Below are 22,441 nucleotides of genomic sequence, written 5' to 3' on the forward strand. Positions count from 1 at the left end.
TGGATTCCCATATAGATGATTCACCTCGTTCTCTAAAAGGCACAGGGCTGTGAACTCATGGGCAGGTCCTACTGGGTCAGGGTTTGGACCGCAATATTTCTCCTGGCAGGCCATGCTTTCACAGTAAACCAACCCAGAAAGCAGCGGTCATTACTGCAGGCAAGCCAAGGCCTTCTCTTGTGGTGTCAAACCGAATGTAAACTAATCTGTCAACCTAAATGTGCACAGCTCAGTATTCTGCATGTCTAAGAGACCCGAGGGAAGAAACTCATATACTGTACAGCATTAAGCAAAGACAAGACCAGAGCCAACTAAATGGCCTGGGAAGCGAATGGATTGTGCAGCATGACAGAGAATTGAGAAACTCAGATTATGGTCATTTTAGTCAGCGATATTGCACATTTTGATTTGACAACATGTCCATATGATAAATGTGAATCATACTGCAGCCTTTTTTTTATCCACGTCTTGTTAGTCATGATACAATAATCATAGCACTTGTGTGGCCTTATTCTCTCATTTGTTAAATATTTTTGAGTGTGGCTAGCGTAACCTGTCCCTTGGGTATCCTATGGTTATTTCTGTGTGAAGATCCAGAGTAGGTGCGTAAAATGTGGCACATTTGTGCCTTCTGATCTCATCTGACAGAGCAGAGAAAAAATGGTGGCGACAAAACAGTGCTGATTTGTGCAGATGTGGAATGTCCTAAGGGAGCCCTTTTGCACACGCGCTTCATTGATTTCCCAACTGAGGGTAACAGCAGAGCCAGAGGTCAGACCCCAGTGCCCTTGCACATATATTCATCCTTTTATGGGAATAGGATGTACATGTGAGCAGGCAACAAAGTGTAATATCAAATTGTCCACACATGTCACCACTCATGTTGAATGTCCTCCTGTACCAGCGAATGAACAGCCTTTCATGAGCAAGGACCACTCCATCATCCAAATACGTTTTCATTTATTAATGAAAGATGATGAAGTCGCTTGTAGTTATCAGTTAGCGGACTGTGTTGTGGGGAAGCTTCGGTAGGGAATCCGCCATAACACCCGGGCACGACATAGAGGGGTGAAAGCGAATGAGAGGAGAGCGTTACAGTAGGTGGGTATTTATAGAAATGCCAGAAGAAGCGCGGTTGAGGTGTGGCCTTGCTCCCGAAATTCTGCTAGGTAGCATCAAATTACGACGAGGACATTTCAGAACCAGATAGATGTGATTCCAATCAGTAACACTTGACATCCTCTGGTTAGTCTAGTAGTGGTCCAGTAAAGCTATTGCTACTTTTCATTAGAAGCCACTATATCATTCGTACCACACTGTCATCTCAGAAGTGGCGTGCGACCCTCTCCATGCACATTTATCATGCCATTACCGCTGAGGGATAGCAAGCAAGGCCAAAGAATGAAAAAGAAGAAAACATTTAATTTTATTGCCCTTTGGAATTGATTTCAGTTGAGTTCAGTCAATGCCAACACTTCAAATACTGTTCATTGGACCAGTAGTTTAATATCATGGCGTATTCCATCATTGTCATTTCGCTGTTCAAAATCATCTTTTAGTCAAGTTGCGTAAAATGCTTACAGTGTAATGTTGCATTTTCTCCATCCAGCATATTGGCTTTATTTCTGAAATACTGTATGTACAAAGGGAAAAAATACATCTGTTTAAAACAGATCTCTGCTAAATAATCCACCGGTAATAAATGTAGCAATTTCATAAACTTTGTCTTTGTTTGGATAAAACTGCTGACATGCCCTCTAGTCCTGCAATTGTAAGTGCTTTTGTACAATCAGAACCTGGAAAGACAGGATTGATTTATGAATCTACCTCCATCAGCCCGGAGGTATTGATAGACCACTCGTCACACCGCATCTCATTGCCAGTATTGATTGTGCTGTATTTCAGGGTGGGGGGTTGTGACCTTAGACACTGTTGTGGATTACCTGACTGTCACTCACTTCACATCAAGGGTCACACGCAGCCCTCACACAACCCATTATACTACTGTATGTACCAGAATAAGATCACTCCTTCTATTGTCCATGTAGAGCACTCTGTGTATTGAAAAAGAGTAGTGGATTAAAATCACTTTTTATAACTTGAAATAGTGAAGGATCTAAATTTCTATCATAGACTGTAAAAATAATGGATGGAGCTTCCAGGCCTGAAAGGTGAAGCCAATGCGGAAGTGCCTTAAACCTGCATTCAATCTAATTTCCAGCAAGGGATGACTCCACTGGTTGAAAAAAAAGAAACCAGCTTGCATAGAAGTCTATGAGAAAAGGACCCTACTTCTTCACTTCTCACTCATTAATTACCTCAATAAACATTTTCATAATAAGTTTATGGTCTCAAATTGCTAGTTTCAAGTCTTCTTCAATTCAGCATGATGTTCATTTTGTAAATGATGGTCCTATTTATTTTAAAATAGACAATAAAGCAGGGCATGCTTTAGGGCATGGCTACACGCTAACCTGTCAATCAGGACCATAGACTGTTAATATTTACAGTCTATGATCAGGACAGAGGTTTAACAATGCTAACCATGGTGTACCTTAAAATAGCTGTAACTTGTTTTTGGGTGTACATGTTTTAGTCTTAAACTTTGACTGTATGTTTTCTCTTCTTTAAAGTTGATTGGAACATTTTGGTAGCCTAAAAATGTCTTGTTCAGTGTTTGGTAGCACCTTGCCAACCACGGCTAGCTAGCTAGCATTAGCATTAGCTGTTAACTTGTCGATTTTCTGTGTACTGCTGTACATGCAAATGAATGGCACCAGTACACAGAGGTCTGCGTTTATCCGCCGATAAAATTTAGCCAGATGATTCGTTCAGAAGGGTTGAAAATCAACAGCTCTGTTCTTTAGCGTTTAGCTTAGCACTGCGCGATTGCAACCATAAACAACACTGGCAAGGCCGCGTCATCCTCCTCAGCTTACCCTCTCGTCCAAAAATCATCACGTCCAGTTTAAAAAAAAACAACAACAATGGCGATGGCCAAATTGTCAAACTCAATGCCTCAAAAACGGCAGTCCACAAACCAATGGGTGACGTCACGGATAGGGTTGGGTACCATTCACTTTTTTTTCACCTCAAATTCGGTTGCGGTATCCAACGATACCTTTTTTCAGTACTTTCCCTCTGCAATAACAACAATTAATTTCAGTTGTAAAAATAATTCCAAAACTATTTATCCTTTTTACTTAGACCATCTTGTTATGTATATAGAACATTTTACACACCACACAAAATAACACCACCTTCTCCCCGACAAACCGTCCCTACAAACCATGTAAATCAAATAACTATTCATTTCTCACACCGCACTGAAACTGTGAAATCCAAACAGACCCGAGATATGTAGTCAGAGATTCACTTGTAACCAAGCTGATGGGAAGAAGCTCCTTTTAAATCTGCACCTATACTCTGTGTCATATATTCTGTGTGTGCTCTAATCACGTGTTAATATGCCTATTTATTAACACCTGTGTGTTTATGTGTGTGTTAGTGTGGGTGCAGCCAGTTCCATGTGTTTTGCATAATGAAACCTGCTTGAAATATTGCAGGCTTGGGCTTTTTGTGCCTCCGTTTATGTTTGTGTTGGCATTGCGTGGGACAGCTCTGGAAGTGTGACAGGTAAAGCATCCACCTGGCCCCGCTGGGTCCACCTGCTCCCTTGCTGGCAGGTGACGCAGAGGGGGCAGACTGTTGCCATAGGGAACGGGCGGACCAGTGAAAGGATTTCTTTTAGGGCCAATCTGGAGGACCATGGGTGAGCACTTACTTCCTCAGGGCTACTGGCATCTGCCGGCGCTTGTAGACTGGCACAAAAGGCAACACATAATTAACGTCATTATCTCACCTGGCATTGATAGTCTGGGTGCAACATATTCTTTTTTCCTTTAATGGTGTGCTGTATTAAATAGGAGGCTGTGCATCAGTCTGCTGTTCGCATTTGTGGTATATTTCTGTCTCCTTCTTATGTTTCATTGGAGCACCCCTTCAGAAGCCCCCACCCCCTTCATGTTGGTACCATTATAGCTCCTATGACTGTACTTATCTCTATCTCTCTATGTGTTTTTGTGCATCTAATGCCACTGAACACATCAGAAGCTTCCACTGACAGCATATGTTTGTGCTGCCTGGCCACGTGACTGGAAGGAATCCCGCATGTGGAATTGAATGTCCTGTTTCCCACACAGAAACAGGACATGCAGTGAGCTAGAATGGTTGAAATATGTTGATGAAGAGATGACTAATAGCTGGAAATGCGTGATGGAATATTGCGGATGCTGGGTTGTTTGCACTGCTTACTTTAGTGCACACAGTGACAGGATTTCAAACGGCGTCATGAATTAATTTGACTAACCAATTCAAACGAAATGTTGCTTCAGAAAATACGGCTCTAATTGGAAATATGTCAAAATAATACACATTACTACTGAATCTATTATCAAAGGATCTGATATAGGATCTCAATATTATATATTTCCACGTACAGTACATACAGTGTATAAAAATCATAGTGAACTTAAGAATGATGAATGTCCTCTACTAATCAAATCCTAAACAAGGCCAGTAGTACAGCATGGGTTTCAAAAGAGGGTGCCATACTGCAGTTATTGACTGGGGAAGATGCCAGTACATTTGCATTTCTCAGCAGAATTCAGTAAAGGGGGGAAAAAAAAATGGGGAAACCCCCTTGAACCGAACAAAGCCCAAAGATATTCAGTCTCATGAAAGTAGGCCTCACAGTGGTAGCAAAACGAATGGCATCCAAACTGTGTCTCATGAGTGAAGCGTGGGTTAGTAGAGAATTACTCTACAACAGCAAGCCCATTGGTTCAGAGAGGAAAAGACAGCTCAATCCGCTCCTAGGGTGAGGGGGCTGGTGAGGGGTGGACAACGTGAAGAGATGAGGATCCAGGAGAGGAAGGAAGCATGCATGGGAAAAAGATCTGAGCATGTGGAAGGAAAATGCCGTAAAATACGGACCTGAACAAATCTGATAAGATAAGAGTAACAAAAGGTATATGACGTGAAAGAAAAGCCTATATTAGACAATGAAGGCTTGCAATATAGTTGCTATGGAGATGAGCAAGTCTCCCAAGCCTCGTCATTTCTCTGACTCCTCCCGTGAACGCTGGGATAAAAATAGACATGGGCAGAGAACAAAGAGCTATTTAAAAAAAGAAAAAAGACAAGATGAGTGAAGAATAAAGGTTGTGGAAAAGCAGGGACATGTGTATAGAAGTGCATGTGTGTGTCTGTATATATCTGTCTTTGAGTGGTCAAGGAAATGGTGTAGAGGTACCATGCCTCTCGGTCAAATGGTGGAGCAGAGTGAGTAATAGACATAGCCTGCTTGTCTGGCCGAGGAAATCCCATCATTACCATTTGACATTATTAAAGCAACCGAGAAACAATGTGAGGAGCTGCTGGCTTTGACTTTACTAGCCACAATGACCACATTATATACACTGGCAGTATCTGATCCCTATTCCTCCTCCTCCTCTGTTTTCTCCCTCTTCTATTATAAATAATACTCATCAATAGTAGTGGTAGTAACATCATGCACATTGTGTGACAAGACAGCTGTTACCCATTCTTATCCAAAAAAGGTTTTATTATTATTTATTATAATAATATGTATTTATTATTTATATTTATTTTTTACTCATTTGTCATCTTTCATTCATTGTTTTGACTAGTACTACTACTATTACTAATGACAATAATAATGATCATCACCATAACAACAAAATATACATTTTGATTCTGATTGGAAGACTATTTTGTGTTACTGCTTTTTTAAATATGTGAGTGTTTTAGGTACGTTTTTAAGTATTAAGTATTGTACGTTATACAGGTGGAGCTGATTATTTTTTATTTCGCGCTGTATTAGATATAACATGCTTTAGTCTAATGTTGGGTCCCTATTCCATACTACATACAGATTCTTAGCAGGTTTTGCTTATGAAGTGTGTTCACAGGAGAAGACTGAATGAAGTATGCTCAAAGCAGACTTTAGTATGCAGACTAAATCTGGTAGATTTTGGAATGTGTAGCTGATGCACACTATTCTCCCACAATGCAATGCAAAAAAGGAAATGGGAGGAACTGCTCACGGGTGGGGAAAAAAAAGTAAAATAAAACTAGTTTAAATTCCACTAGTTTAGCAGATATACAGAATATGTAACTTATGTCTAACAGTTGTGATGTGTTCATGTGCATAGTGGGGGAAACACCTGCTGGGTCAAACTTGGTAAAGAGTAACTAAATACTTCCTAAAAAATTGTTTTTGCTGACCTACAGTGGCTTAATTTCTCACCTTGCTGAAATGATGTACAGGTGGACTCCAGGATGCTGTGACATCACTGTTGGGTGGAGTTACAGATGCACCAGAGCTCACTGATGACCACACCCAACCACACTTCAATAATGTTGGGTGTGATCGGAGGTGGAATGGGACTGAAATTTTAAATAAGCGAGGGGAGACTTGCTTAAGTTACTCTTTAAAATGAAACACAAACTGTGAAATGGTTCTTAAAGGGTCACTCTCTGGACTCCTAGATATAGACTACCTTGTCTGCTTCATACATGCAGCTTCACGTGTGTACAAGTTTCGTGTTCACTAGTAAGCCATCAAAACAACAACATCCAAAATCAAAATGGGTTTATTCTGACTCAGGGGAGAAGACAGGCCCAGAGAGAGACCCAGAGAGTGGCAGCTGGCCCTAGCTAACAGGACAACTGCTAATGGGACACCCCATCTGCTGCTCCTGTTTTACTGCCCATCGCCCATCCTAGTGCCAACCTCTGTGCTTCTGGAAAATATCCGGAGCTCCCCTGCTGTTTGGCATCTATCATCTCATAACATTATTTACACCAACCTCCACAATGCCATAAATATTTGACAGGGCAACTTCTAGTGCATGAAATCAAATGGCAAATGTCCAGCGGTTAACAGTGCATTAAGTAAAGTTTTGCACTAAACCTACCAGTTTAAGCTCGACATATGATGCATTGGTGTGTAGTTTAAACTGCTGGACAGTGAAGTTGCTACACCTGGACCACCAACAGCATTAAGTTGCTGCGTTCATGTTCAAACATTAATAATTTAACAGCAGAAAGACCATTCATTTTTCAGAAAGAGCACTTTTACTTTTGATCCTTAAGTACATTCACTTTTATTCAGATGCATTTTTAAAGGCAGGACTTTTTAATGGATCATTTATTTATATTGTGATGTTAAAAACAACCTCTGAAGTTGCCCTCAATTAAGAAATTCTGTATTACTGTGATTATTTTAACGCGGGTGTTATGTTTTTTTCCTTCTTTTTCCTCTTGGCTTACTCTCTTGTTAATTGTCTTTAGCAACAGTCTAAAAGCCTCAATAACAGGCTTCATGACACTTGAAAAAAATAAATGCATATCTTGATAAGCGTTTTCCATCTGCAGTCTCAGCAACAGTCCATCCATCCGCTGCCACGCAATAACTTCCATGAGCTGTGGTGATGATATGGCTTTTTTCATTAACAAGTAAGGAGCACTGTTCTAGCAGACCCCTCTAATTTCTAAAGTGCAAAGCATCACTCTCCTCCACAGCATATATAATAGCCTCTTTTCTCTTGTGCCGGATTTATAGCTGCTATCAGTCACATGTCCGCACGCCAGACACCAGAGTTATGATGATCATCACGATGCGAGTGAACCCTCCACTTCCTCATTCCTTCAGCCTCCTGCCTGGATGAGCAACACATGGATCAAACCTGCCTTTGCAGCACCATCTGGTGACCACTGTTGTGATTCAGGAAGCCTTCTCGCAGATGAATGAAGGAAAAGAAATTCAACCCGTGCACGTTTTTACATTCTACCTGCAATACCACTCTGATCCTCTGGATGGTGTCTCAAACCTGTGTCCTTCCTCCTCAATGATGGTCTGGGGGGATTTTACAACCCACACACAGACAACCAACGTGAGAATTATCACACTTTTCTGCTACATTATTGGCACAGTTCCTCCTAAAACTATTACTCTTTGCTACATATGGATGGACTCCTCCAAGAAGGATTGTTGGCCCTCACATGGCCACTGTTATTATCTCACTTCCACCCACTGCTCTGATTAAAGCTGCTGAGCAGGCTCATTCTGCCACTATAAAAGACACAAATGTGTACAGAAGCCACATATTAATAAAACAGTAGATATCCTTCCTTATTATATTGTCTTTTTTATTTTGTTTAATATGTGGTACAAAAAGAACATTTGTTCAGATTGAAGGTTGCAAAACTGAATTGAATTCCTCTTTATGGTTTATCTTAAAATATTAAAGATTTCCGCCAAAGACCGACTAAAGATGTTAAAACAGTTCTATTTTGTGTATAAAACAAAAGTGGCTAAAGAATTCCTAGCTCTTTAAATTCTACCTTTGTTACCGTTTGAATTCTATATTTCACGTTGCATTTGGAAAGCCACCAGCCACCAGCTGAGGAGATGAGACAAATGCAAATTTCTCATTTTTTTCCGGGTATTAAAGGCCCTGATGGCCTATTTTCTCCATCACCCTCTTACATTGCTCACACATTTGTTGTTTCATAATGAGATTTCTGTACTTGTTTTAGGCTGTGCTTTGAAGGGGGGCAGGGCTCCGTTAGAAAAATGTGACAACATGTACTTAATTAAACTGAATGGTTGTTGGCTTGTTTGCATATTTAGTCAGGCCACTTTCAATCACATCTGATCAAAACACACCTACATAGTCCCGATGAAGCAGATTAGCTGAAGTTTTGACTATAAAATAATACCTAAGAATCTTATTTTTCCAAACAGTAAGATTTTGCTTATTTAGTTGTACTGTAGATATTTAATGTTAGAGAGAAATAGTACACAGTAAGTGATACCTCATCATCAGGACATTAGTTACATTGGTATGTAAATTAAAGCTAAATGCATTCATTCTGATGCAAAATGAAAATTTGTGATAAAATAAGGGGGGGGGGGGCATTGTGTATATTGTCATCTTAGAGCAGATTTGTTATTAGATTACGCAAGGTTAGGTGTAGCACTTTGCTAACCCCTAGCATGCAAGTTCTGATCATCTGTATGTTGAGGTGTTGCCCTCTTCCTTCATGATATCAGAGACAGACGCTGCTCTTGTAACACCATAATAGCTTTCATCTTTATTTTCAGCACGACAATATTATCATTGCACTGGGCACAAAGAACCCTACAAATAAAAAGAAGGGTTAGGTTTTTTACACCAAAAAAAAAAAAAAAAAAAAACTTTGATCCTGTAATTAGAAAACAGATGAAAAAAACTGTCTGTCCCGTGCTAAAGGCTACCCTGTGATTGACATATCAAAGAGGAAGCATTGAGTTAGGTTTTGGATTTGGGTTCATTTGCACAATTTGTCTGAGATGATGCGGTAAACGAACATGATGGCTCTAGTACTCAGATACTTTACTTATAAAATTAAAATAACACAACACAATTACATTACAACCATGTAAATACACGCCATTACAAGTATACCGTAAATCATGCATTTATAATCCTGTAATCCTACTGTATCTTCATTTTGCAGAGACCTGGTTCAAGAGTTAGGCAGTATACAGTATGTTAGGATCTCATTTAAATTGTGGTTCTTTAGGCAGATACACAAAGAGCAGCAGTGGTATTATACATACTGGTTCTAGTCTCTAGCTGACTGTCTCAACAATTGATCAGGAGTGAAAAAAAAAAAAAGCTGCTTCATTACCGCTCACAGAATTACATTTCATGGTGAAGAGCTAGACTAAATAACTGCCTCAATGCAGCCAGATTCACGAGAGTCCCCTCATCTCAGATAACTATTCACACATCTCCCTCAGCTCTCACTGCAAAAAGCCACCTCGGAGCTTCTCTCATCGCTCTAATTTCCCTGGGGCCTTTATGTATGCGGATGTTTTTTAGAGATGGGTACAAGCTACACACATACCAATCAAAACACTTCTGCCATTGTCGTGTACTTCCTCACATTTCGGCAGTAGGTCTGTGATAAAAGCCTGTCCTTTTCCACCATTTGGTATTCCCAGCTGCAGCCTCAGTTTGTTATATTGACTATGATGGCACATCACTTGGAGTGCACTCTGCACTCGCTCACTTTACGAAGGACACACGCCTTTTAAAATCTGCACATAAACCTGTCATTCTCTCCTGAGACCTGTTCTTGGTAGGTGGATGCATTATTTGTGGCACTTTTTGCACTCATCAACTAGGGTGGTCTTCAATATTTTGCATAAGGCACTCCAATCAGCTAAAGGGCTACGTGATTTACATTCACTGTCAGTTCTGCACTCCTGTATCACCATTCCAGACATGGCCCGGGTCACTTTGCATCCAAATTCAACAGATAGTCTGTCCAGCGTTGGCTGATAACATTAAGTACTCTTCTATTTTACTCTTTTGTCCCTGAAGAGGAAAAGAGGCTCCAAGTTGTCTTGTCTATGTATGTACATGTCGTGCATGAAATATAATAACTTTATTTGTATAGCACTTTTTAAAACCAAGTTACAAATTGCTGTACAGTAAAAACAATACATTAAAAACCAGATCCATATTATAATATAAATGAAATAAAATACTTAAGATTCAACAATAAATAATATAACAATATTAGCAATAAATAACAACAGTAATATAAAAAACAGTTATGAAAAGGCCAAACGATAAAAGTGAGTCTTTAGAAGAGATTTAAAAGAAGCCTAAAATCTCATGGCAGGGAGTTCCACAGCTAAGCCCAACAGCAAAGGCCCGGTCACCTTTAGTGACAAGACGAGATTTTGGAAACATTAGTAGAGCCATGCTGGAGAATCTCAGGCATCGGTCCGGCTCGAAGGTAATTAGCAAATCACAGATATAGGCAGGAGACAGGCCGTTCGGGGCTTTAAAAACAAGTCTATATATCTATACAATATCTATATACATGTAGTCTATATCGACGACGTTTCAATTACGGGATAGTTCTGGTGCCGCCGGAGGTTCCGCTGGATGTCCCTCATTTTCGGCCAGATGCCCCTCACCTTCTGATTTCTTTGTGTTGTAATTTTAAACTCCGGTGGATTTCTGAGGACTATGGTTAACTGCTCCTCAGATCTCTGCAGGGTAAATCCAGACACCAGACGCTTAGCACCACCCAAGACGATTGTGATTGGTTTAAAGAAATGCCAAAAAACCAGAGCACTTTTTCTCCCATCCCGGAATGCTGTGTGGACTAGCCAGACCCTCCTCCGCAGCGCTGTGGAGGAAGGTCTGGCAACACGAGACTAATATAAGCCCACATGTAATACCAGGGAGTCAGGCTGCATATGCAGCCAGCTATTTGTCCACATTACAAACCCTGTGCAGAATTAGCTACTTTAAAGCATTCACTATAAAATAATTACCTTACATTTTACACAGTAACACTGGGATATTTCATAGCACAGCAGGGAATTAAAAAGGCGACCACTGTAATCAGAGATATTAGCACAAGTAATTGCCACAGCTGAGAAACATCTAGAGCTAAAGAGAAGCCACGCCATGAGACAGACACTAGGAAGAATAGATTGTGTCCTAGATGAGAATGATACAAACATACAAAAATTAAAAACAAAGAATGACTTGCTTTAAGCCATTAAAGATAGCCACCATACCCGCAGGTTAACTCTGAACAGCCATGTTGCCATGGTAACATTCAGTGACACTGCTTGACCAGTGGCACCACATGACAAAAAGAGGAAAACATGGTTCATTATTTGTGGTTTGCTAACAATGTTGTGAAGCGAGTAATGAGAAGGGAAAGAATAAAAACAAATCTAAAGCTCCCAGGCATAAAGGCGATGTGTAAAATGTGGTGTGACCAGCTATGAAGATGGAATCCAGCGGGGCGTCCTACACCCCACAGTGGAGGGGTGGGGTAGTAGGGAAACGAGTTGAGCACAGCTTTCCCAAAGCCCGGTTATTGCATGCTAACCACTACTACGACCTCCGGCAACTCAAGTCTTTCACCTCTGAAGTCAAGGTGGGGGAGGTCCGCATTCCAGCTAAGGGAGATGGTTGTTGGATTTGATCTTTTACAGTCCTATTTATAACCTTCTGTATCTGAACTGTGCATCAGTGAGGTAAAACAACAGGCTAATACATAGCCTGTTGCTTCAGCTCTCAGATGATGTCATCAGTTCAGTCAGGTCTTGGGGACATCATAGCGGAGATCAAAAAATGATCTCACTGAAATCAATGGCAAAATGTGGCTGAAAAAAAGAGAAAGTTGATTAGCCGTCATTACAGATATTTCACGTATTAATAAAGTAATTTAAGAGCTCTGACACTGAATCAGGGTTATTGAAGGAATATATTTCAAAAATGAAATTATTAGAACGCTGTTGAAGCAATGGTTATATGTAATCGTCCTGTCTAATAAACGCTCACTTTACAACCAAATGTAACCAGGTTTTGATGTCTTCTGACGTCAAAATCACCGAACGAATGTTTACTGGCATGTATTCTTTATTAATGTGTTGCATGATTATTGTTGGGAATTCATTAGCTGTTTGTATAGCCCGGTTTCTAAACTACCTTGAAAGTTCTTTACAACCAAGTAAAATCCAGCAAGACTGCACAGTAAAGGAGGCATAATGTCTTGTTTTGTCCAAACCTCAAAGATTTTCATTTTACAAAGATTAAAGAGAGAAAAGCAGCAGATCCTCACTTTTGAGAAGCTGGAATAAGTAAATGTTTGGTATCTTTTCTTTAAAAAATGACTCAAAACATTAATTCATTATGAAAATAGTTGCCATTGCAATTTTTTGCACAGAGAATATCCATCATACTGCTGTCTCAGAAACTGGGAGAAACATGGTGCAAGAAGTTGCTGTCACACCAGCTGTCCAAAAAAGAGAGGGAGCAGATTGCACAAAAGCTGTTTCCCCAATTCATTTTGGATGTTAGGTGCTGATAGCAAAAATAATTACTGCAGCTATGGGCAGCGATTTCACCGAGTCCTCCGGTGCTACAGGAGCACAAATAACAAGGCAACAGACCCAGAATGCCTCCACAGATTAAAGTGTACCAATGAACAGCACAGGCCAATCAATCTGAGCAGGCGCGGTACGATGATGAGTGAGAGCTTTACAGTCAGTGAATGAAAAACTCACCTCCCCATTATATTCTGTGTTAAAAGTGATGCCGCCTAGAAATATATATACAAATTCCATGAAGCTAAAAAATCTACAGGAGAGTGTTGTTTGCCGTGCTGCAAAGATGTTGTACTCTTAATCTTCATTCATTGTTTATATGCTGATGTTGATTTATGACAATTCTGAGTGACAGAATACGTCATCAATGTGCGTGACTGAAGTTGTATTGAGTGAAGTTGAAAAAAGCGATGTGTCATTTCTGACTGCTTCGTTGAAACAATACTATGAAAAACACACAGTACCGGGGAGAATAAAGTTGCCAAAAAGAAGACGGAGTCGTTCTTTTGCAACAAAAGCAAAACGACATGGGTCATGTGAACATAAAATATCAGCATAATAAAAGACTTATTTTATTATTAAGGTAGCTGGTAGTTATAGCAGAAAAATACCAGTGAAAGAAGGGCAGGCGCGCACACACACACACACACACACACACACACACACACCCTCAGCTTTGCAGTGCTTCCCATCACAGCTTAGTATTAAAGCTGCACCAGCACCACGATTAAATTATCATGTGTGTTGGGCTCCTGCAAGATCATTGAGGGTTGTGATACAGTAATAAAGAGCAAAAAAGGAAAAGGATGAGGATAGAAAAGGGAGCCGTATGAAAAAGTAGAAGAGCTTCTGTACTGTAGTGTGAGAAGGAAAAATAGGCCAAGGCTAATCCCCAACATTACAGCTCAGCATATGATTAAGGGGTGCTGGAGTAATTGCGTAACCACGAATTCCATTAAGTCATAAAAATAATATTATTTTAACAATTTAAGATTTCTCATTCTGTGTTTCTTACATCTACAGACCTGTAAATCTTTAAATACAGGAAAATCTTGAGCTTACGCGCACCCCTGAAACTAATTATTTAAGCACGTAAGGCTGAATATTCATGTTTTGATGGGTGACTAAAACCTGGACAAAGCCTTATAGCTCAAATCAAACATTATTTGTATTTAGCCTTTCGTGAAAGAATGCAATAAAGTGCTTAAAAAGTAAACTAAAAGAATCTTACAGTATAAAAGAGCAAAAAAGTAAGCAATGTACAAACATGAGATGGCTGAAAATCACAGATAAGGTACAGCACATGCAAAGAATTTATTCAGAAATAAACCTCATTACCATTACATAAACAGTACCATGAATCTTTAATTTAATATTATCAATATTAATCATTACCAAGGATTATCACAAAATCATTATCAGCAAAAAAAAAAGCCCCTCTCCTGAGTTCAGCTGTTGGCAAGCTGAGGGGTTGTTCCAGTTAGATAAAAAGAGATGCCCAACATGTATTCTTACAATCAGCTGTGATAAAACATTTGGCAGGTCCTTCGGTAATGCTGCTGGGAGAGTCGTGCATGCTCAGCTGGGCCTAATCCAGTCTTGTGATGTAAACTATGGGATGTTTACTCTCTTTTTTTTGGGATGAAAACACACTTTACGTGATCGTGTTGCAGATACGATAGATAGATGTGGTGTCGGAATCTGATTTTGAGAAGCCCCTTTCTGCCTAGTCAAGCTGTGCTCACTGTACCTGCAAAAACACCAGACCAAGGAAGTCAGTGCTTTTGCAAGTATTCTGTGTTTTCTGTCTTACTAGTTGCATTACATTACATTTCATTTAGCTGACGCTTTTATCCAAAGTGACTTCTAAAAAGTGCATTCAACCATGAAGGTACAAACTCCGAACAGCAAGAATCAAATACAGTAGAAGTAGCTTCAAATAAACAAAAACTACAAAGTGCGACATGTAGGTGCAACATTTTATTTATTCATTTCTTTTATAACCATCATCTTCTTAGCCAAGGTGCAGTCTGAAAAGATGTGCTTTTGGCCTGTGGTGGAAGGTGTGTAGACTTTCAGCTGTCCTGATGTCAATGAGAAGCTTGTTTTACCATTTAGTAGCCAGGACAGCAAACAGTCAGGATTGCGTTAAGTGACTTGGTGTAGAGATTAGTGTTAATTTTGACAGCAAATTCTGATTTAGTCTTAGTCTTTTGAATAACACACCATTTAGTTTTAGTCTTATTTTAGTCATCTGAAATCTTTTAGTCTTAGTCTAGTTTTAGTCGACTAAATATCATAAGTCTTTTAGTCTTAGTCTAGTTTTAGTCGACTAAATATCATAAGAGTTTTAGTCTTAGTCTAGTTTTAGTCGACTAAATATCATAAGTCTTTTAGTCTTAGTCTAGTTTTAGTCGACTAAATATCATAAGAGTTTTAGTCTTAGTGTAGTCTTAAGTCTTTTAGTCTTAGTCTAGTTTTAGTAGACCAAATATTAGCAGATTTTAGTCGACTAAATCTACAGTGGATTTAGTTGACTAAATGTTTTTTGGTCATTGGAAGTATCCATCAGTCTGTTATGGAATGGTATTAATGTTTGAATATGCAATACAGACACAGATTTAACGGTCCATCCTAGACCTAGCTCTGACATTTCTGTTGTTCATGAGACATGTCATTGCCCTCGGACCGGGTGCACTGCAAAATGTTAGCGTGTTGCTAACGAGCGAAGTCAACTGAAATCAGCCAAAGCTGTGTAACTAAGACCGTGCAACTAAACACAACTAAGTATAATGTAAACAACCTTATTGTTGTGAAAACGTCCTCGAAACTGTGCAAAGTTCTGCAAACTCGTCCTCCTGTGTACCTGCTGCTGAGTTTGTTTAGCTGTTGCGCCTGCATTTGCCGCGGCTTTTTAAAATGGCTCTGCTGCTTCCGCATAAATCAACCTACCCTCAAAGATTCGCTCTGATTGGATTTCATCCCAACTTGTCCCACAAAAGAGTGGTTCTGATTGGATCTCTTCTCCATTCGTCCCTCCCTAACATTTTCGTCTCATTTTTATTTGTTGACTAAAGTGTCTGTTATATTTTGTCACAGTCTTCGTCATCATATCTGACTTTTTATTTAGTTTTTATTTAGTTTTCGTCCGTGAAAAAGGTTCGTTGACGAATATTCATGATTGTTCATGAGTCCTGCATCTCGAGTATGAGTCAAGTCTGAAATCTTTTGAGGACGAGTCTCAAGTCAAGTCTGAAGTCACTGTGTGTGCGACTTATGTGCGACTTGAGTCTGAGTCGCAAACTTGAGTCCCATCTCTGACTTGGTGTCCCTCGTGAGGGAGCAGCAAACAGATTGGCCGATGCAGAGCGGAATGGACGGCCTGGGGTGTAAACTGGGCCTGATTAGTTCGCAGCACAGCACGCAAGTACTAGTGTCCTGAAGCAAATGCATGCAGCAACTGGTAACCAGTGAAGGGAGCGGAGGACAGTGTTGTGTGAGAGAACTGCTGCTGCATTCTAAATGGGCTGCAGATGTCAGATGGCACTTGCAGACAGACCAGCCAGGAATGAGTTTCAGTAGTCTAGACGTGCGATGACAAGAGCCTGAACCAGAACTGCCTTCTGGGTTAAAAGGGGCCGTATCCTTCTGATGTTGTGCAGCATGTATCTATACGATCAGGTTGTCGCAGCAATATTGGCAGTAAGGGAGAGTTGGTCGTCGAGTGTCACACCCAGTTTCCTAGCAGTCTGGGTGGGGACTACCACAGAGTTGTCGATGGTGATAGTACGGTCCTGTGTGGGAGAGCCCTTCCTTGGAAGGAAAAGCAGTGCGGTCTTGTGAAGGTTGAGTTTCAGGTGGTGTGTGGACATCCAATGATAGATCTCAGTCAGACAAACAGAGATTTGTGCTGCTACCTGTGTTTCAGACTAGTAATCAACATTTACATTTCACTGATTACACTCTTCTCTTTTCCTTCACCTTAAAGCTATGGTGCTTAGTTTCTGTCGCCCCCATGAGGAATTCTAGGTAATGACAACACTGTCGGCGCATCCACATGACGCAAGCCTTCGGTGATCGCTAGAGGGTGAATTTTTTTATACAAAAAATTGTTACCCTCAGTCACTTGATCAGGATATGACGGGAGTATTTTCATCGGCTCGGGATGGGATGGGAGCGACAATTGATTCCCGTGTCACCCTCTAGTGATCGCACACCACCCCCACCCCTCCTCCACGCAGTTGTAGTTGTTGTAGTAGTGTTTATCCCGTCAAATCAAGGAGAACACTATTCAGAAGAGGTAATTATCTTTTAATGTTCATTGTCTCTTCGTCTCCAAAACTGAACGCTGCTGTTGTTCTTTCTCAGCGGTGACGTAAAATGCATCACTCGAGCTTCTGCGTGAGAATGTCGCCGGACTACACCATTTTGTAAACATAGCCATACTGAGAAATACAGAGAGTTTTGTTATAGGCTTAATTAGCTTTGTATCAACTCATTTGGCAATGGCTTGAATGTAACAGACGTTCGTTAATATAAAATAGTCGCACAATATAGCTTTAACTAAGATGTAGTTTCCTAATCCTACAGGGTTCCCTCTACCGTTTTTATACATTTAAGTCTGTTTACAAGTCTCAGGGAGTACCACTGCCTGTTAAAAAAAGCAATATAAAGCCTTTTGTGGCTCCAAAGGGGGCTGTGTGAAGTCTGATAACTTGCCTCAAGTCACTTAAGCCAAGTCAGTTTGGGTTACAAGTTTGAAAAAAATATCTGGGGGAGAGAAAGAATGAGCTAACGGAACTGTAGCCCACTCCTGATCTCTGCTTAAGGATAGCAGCTCAAGGCTACACAAGCCAGTAGTAGCGAAATGGTGCATTCATGTGCTCCTCAGATGATCCCATTTCCCGAGTTGGAAAGTCATTCTTCCGACTTCGGTGTGTTCATGAGAGTTACAGTAAGTTGAAATGTTGAAACAACATGGACGCTACAAAGGAGATATATTGAGTGTTTAAACAACACGTTGATAGATGTTTCCAGTATTCACCTGACTTGTTATCAACTAATAAATAACTTTTTATATAATCTTATAGCTAATTTAGCTCACTCTACGTGGACAGAAACTAATGGTAACAAACTAACACCATATTACAAATTACATGTGAGTGTGAAAAATGTATATGCAATACGTGAATTAATAAAATGCGTCTTACCAGCAACCCAACACTTACTTTCGTCTGCCATGTTTTTGCGTAATACTACGTCAAATCGGCAAGTTGTGTACCAAAATGTTGGCCGACTTTTCAAGTTGTTGTTCCAACTTGAGGGGGCATTCACATGAATTTTCCAGTCCAGAACTTTCGGCGGACAAGTTGCATTATAGGTAATGTAGGCACCAGGTTTTGATAAGGAGGAATAATGCATGTAATAACGTGCACTGCTAAATCAGTAGTTTCCATGAGCTTTGGGGGGAAAAAAAACAATAAAAAAATGCTGGCAGTGAACATTGTAAACCAGGCAAAAACAATTGTTGCATGAATGTGATTCATATGAGATAAATTTGCAGTTATTGACCATGACCATTTGTTGGTGATGCTGAGACTGACATTACTATTATTATACAGTATGTTGATTATCTAAATGCATAATACACAGGCATACAAAGTTGCAAGTGCGTAACACTTTACACCCTGGGGTCTCCATCTAGTAGATCTGAGATTGCACGCTGGCTCATAAGGGATTAAAAGGTCTGAATTGTACTTTCTGAAGAAATCTGGAAACTAGTGTAGTGAGGCTTACATGGGCATGATATGATCTTGACTCTCTTGATTGGTTAAAAGTACAGTGGCTGCACTAATTTCAGAAGGTGGAGTGAAAACCGGCTGGGAGCAGAGTAGAGGATGAGATCAACTAAATCTAAACAAGGAGAGATGAAAGCAATTATAGCTTTCTTGAGGTCAGTAAGGGATAATAAAGGAGAAAGAGAAAGACTGAACCACCGTCTTCACTTGATCATTAAAAGAGAGATTGGAATGGGTTTCCTGGTGGCTTAGCTCACTAAAGCATGTAGCATGGAAGCTTCATCCAATTGTTGGCATGCCAGCCTCCTTTCCTTCTCAATTAATTCTGCCTCTCACTTTCAGCTATAAAATAAAGCTAAATAATGCCCAAAATTACTGTTGGAAAAAATAAAACTGATAACCTTTTAATCTGCTAACAAATGTGTTATAACTAATTGTCAATAATGAAGATAGTTATTTAAAATCTGCATCCAAAAGTACATTGCTGTGGTCCAGAATGACAGATTCGGTGTAGGTGTGAGCACTCTCAGACAGTGGTAATAAGCACTTGCAGCAAACACTCCACACACACCATCACAATTTATATTCAACCACACAAACTGGGCTACCGTTTGTGGCAAGATCCCTGACAAGCTCTCACAATTTATACTGTTCTACCATCTGCACTGCTGGGGAAGCATCACTGACAAGGCTAGTACACTTATGTTGTCAGATGGAAAGCACTGCAACATGTCAGTTCTTACTCTGAACAAGAGTAAAGATTATGTTGAGAATATACTTTAAGAGTGGGACAGTGATTCTATTATTTCTATCCCTCCATCAGGCCAATGTAACGGTACATGTGTGGGTGGGGAAAAGGGGATCTTCTGACATTATTTCCATACATTCGCAAGTTGTGTTTCTAGTACTTCATGTCAGCAGCTCAACTGGAACAGTAATAAAATGGAGACGTACCCATGTCCAATTTAAAAGAGAGGGTGGGACCAATCTTTATTTTTGGAAGTAAGACTTTGTATCCTTGTTTGTATAATTGCACACTAACTGTACAGTATAGAATACACACTGCGTACTAGCAGTGCCAGGGCATAGATAGAGAAAAAAGCAATACAGTGTTAAACGGTGTATCATTCTCACCTTGTAGAATGGCACTGTTAGCCTTATGGCCATACAAGCTCCATGTTGAGGCAAATATCACCTTGGACATACTGTAGCATTAGGACTTAGACACACCAACTATGGAATCACTCAAGGGAAGGGCAAAGCAGAGGACTAAGTTTAAAAATGATCTTAAAGGCCAAACCACATAGAACGTGTTTTTGACGTCCGTCCCTCAGAACAGATAGGCTTCCATTTTATGAAATGTATCAATCTACACTATCATGAAGTGATAAATAAAAACAATGCTAGTCCGCATGCCGTATACTTGAAAACCAAATTTCTCCAGTGTTGTGAATATGTTACATTCCATTCTGCAAACAAACTCTGGACAAAGCCTCTCTTGTCTGTTTTAATTGGTATTATAAATGTGTATCATAAATTGTAACACTGTATGAATGTATCTGCATGAACCTACCTTGAACCAATCCTCCTTACCTATGTAGCCTCTTTCTCATCTATCTACTCTCACGCCATCTAAGTGAATGGAGCGATTGTTAGAAAACGTAGCCTATATATGTCCTCGAATGGAACTGCGAGAAGCCGCTTCTGACTGGCGCCGAGCTTCGCCAACGTCTGTCTGCGCGGCCATCTGACGGCATCAGTATTAAATTGAGAAAGTTTCATGACCGGTTAAAAACGTCTCATAGTCGCGTTAAATAGTAGTCCAATTCGGTGTTTTGGTACGGTTGGTTTTAAAGCGTAACTCTCGCCAAAATGCAACCTAGGGTCTTTTTGTGAATGTACCCAAGTCAAACTTTCGTTTAAAAGCATATTTAGGACGGAATCGCCACTTTTAAGATTTACCGTATTTTCGTTTTTCAGTCAAATGGCCTTTTGAATGGGAGTGCTAGGGGCACTTTTATGCTAGCCTCAAAATAGCTATTTTTAAAACACTAAGAAGGCTCGACACAACATGAAACTTTGCTTGAAGTATCGCCAGGGGCTCTACACCTTAACGAAAGCATTGACAACATTGTTTGTGTACCCAGAGTTTACTAAAAAGAAAAGTTTTGAGCAACTCACGTTAGCAGTTGTTGTTTACGCTATCCGCCATTTTCCCAGTCAAAAATAGGCGATCTGCGAATAAACGGACTCCATAGGAGGAAATGTCATTCTTATATGAGGCTCCTTTTTCAACTACAAGGTCAATATTGTGTTTCACTAATGACAAAACAACGAATTATCTGTGCAATTATATGGAACTAAGCTTTAGGAGCTTTCCATCTTTACTCTCCTCCCTCGACTATTTTTGACTGGCTCGATAGACGGCAACCGGAAGAACAACAGCTACAGTGAGTTGTTCAAAACCTTTCTTTTTAGTAAACTCTGTGTACACAAAAAATGTTGTCAATGCTTTTGTTAAGGTGTAGAGACCCTGGTCATACTACGAGTTAAGTTTCATGTTGTGTCGAGCCTTCTTAGTGTTTTAAAAATAGCTTTTTTGAGGCTAGCATAAAAGTGCCCCTAGCACTCCCATTCAAAAGGCCATTTGAACGAAAAACGAAAATACAGTAAATCTTAAAAGTGGCGATTCCGTCCTAAATATGCTTTTAAACGAGTTTGACTCAGGTACATTCACAAAAATGTCGTTCTGCTCCGTCTTTCTGTTGTGCCCCATTCAGGTAGTGTTTAGTTTTACAATATGAAGGTTAAACTCTGCAATTAATCTGCGGTTGTATGGATGAATGCATGAACTGTGGTGGTCCATTACACTGTAGGCTATATTCAACATCACTGATAATTTTGTATCAATAGAATGTAGAAAACATTACACTTCATAAAGTTTTGTATCCATAACATGACTGTTTATGACTGTTTTATTGTACAGTTTAGCAGTAAAAGTAGTAGCCTCTGTAAGCCAATCCTAAATTTTTCAACTTGGGAGCAAAATGTGCTCCTTGGGGGAAAAAAACTATAAAGCCCTGTTCATGCTAATTAAACAACTGGAATTTAGGGTCAAGTGTAGTCGTATCCAGGCCCATCTCCCTGATGTGAAAACCCCCTTACTGGACTACTGAATATAATAATATTCCATTATATTTTGTATTTTGAATTGTTACCTGCCACCAGAATTTTGTGATTTCCTTGCCATAAATATAGACAGTTTTACCATAAATTGGTGCCTAAAAATGTATCAGAATGCAGGAACTGAAGTCCTTTACGCTCATAATTTCCTAAGGGAGGAGCCCCAGACCCCCCTGCTTTATGTGTCCCCCCGAAAGCCAATTTTGTGCCAGGAAAAACCCTAAAGTATTATCACAGACAGCCATACGAACATATTAAAATGGCAGAGTTAGAGAGTTAAAACAGATGAAAAGATAGGAGAATCGAACAGACAGTGACAACAAAAAACAACATACTGTAGAGAATGACAGTAACAGCATAAACATTTCACCATCTGTACACAAATGTAATTAGTGAATGCATGTGTCTGTGAGTGGGGCTGCATGGGCATGGTAATGTGGGCTGATGTGGATACAGTGCCAGG

Source organism: Sander vitreus, chromosome 13 (genome assembly GCF_031162955.1).
Source record: "Sander vitreus isolate 19-12246 chromosome 13, sanVit1, whole genome shotgun sequence".
Lineage (NCBI taxonomy): Eukaryota > Metazoa > Chordata > Actinopteri > Perciformes > Percidae > Sander > Sander vitreus.